This window comes from Octopus bimaculoides, chromosome 24 (assembly GCF_001194135.2).
Source record: "Octopus bimaculoides isolate UCB-OBI-ISO-001 chromosome 24, ASM119413v2, whole genome shotgun sequence".
Taxonomy (NCBI): domain Eukaryota; kingdom Metazoa; phylum Mollusca; class Cephalopoda; order Octopoda; family Octopodidae; genus Octopus; species Octopus bimaculoides.
In genome coordinates, this window is record NC_069004.1 from 26,452,734 (window position 1) to 26,453,873 (window position 1,140).

Consider the following 1,140-nt stretch of genomic DNA (forward strand, 5'->3'; position numbering starts at 1 on the left):
TATATATTCTTCTATTCTTTCATTTGTTTCAGCCATGCTGGAGCTTCGCCTTTAAGGGTTTTAATCGAACAAACCGACCCTAAGACTTATTCTTTGTAAGCCTAGTACTTATTCTATTAGTACGTGTGTGTGTGTGTGTGTGTGTGTGTGTGTGTGTGTGTGTATGTGTGTGTGTGTATGTGTATGTGTATATTCTTTGAAATGCCTAATGTATATCTAGTAGTAAGTGCACTACCACTGTTTGTAAATATATATATATATAGATAGATATATCTGTGTACATGTATATGTGTGTGTGTGTCACCGTATGTGTGTATGAATACATGTATATACAGGTATATGAATGTATATGTTTATGTCTATGTGTACAAGCTGAATTAACGCCTGAGTGACCTATGGCATAAATTTGGACAACGGAAACATGGATATGTATACTGAAAAACAAATTGTAAAAAAAAAAATTCTGATATATCGCAACGCACAACATTCATGTAATATGTGCAAATACCTAGAGGCAACTAAAAAGTCTCTGACTAGAAAGGGCTAATAGTCTGAAACAATCAACAACAAGTCCCCTGAATATACATGATAATAAGGAATAGATAAATGTGAACACGTTTTACTGTTTCATTCGTCATTAGCACAGTGTTGTTTTATCTTGAAACCAGCCATTTATCAGGCTTAGAATATGTAAAGCACATGGAGAATAGTTATCACTAAGGATATTTAAATACTGGTTTTAAATTTTGGCACAAAGCCAACAATTTCGTAGGAGAAGTAAATTGATTACATCAACACTAGTGCTTAGCTGGTACTAATTTTATCGACCACAGAAGAATGAAAGTAAAAAATCGACCTTTGCGAATGAAAACAGGACGTGAATACGGACGAAACGAAGAACTGAAATAAAAAATTATCGAAGAAAACCATGAAAAATATATCACAGTGGTCAGTGGTATCAATTTAGCCCCCGCCCTTCCACATACGATCGAATATATTCGTAAACTTAGAATTTTTGCTGTTAGTTGAACAACTAAAACTAGAACTTCGAAGTCACTAACAATGAAATGATTAATAACGTTATAACATATACACTTTTACTCAGTCCTTTTCCAATAGATCATCAGAAATTTATATTTG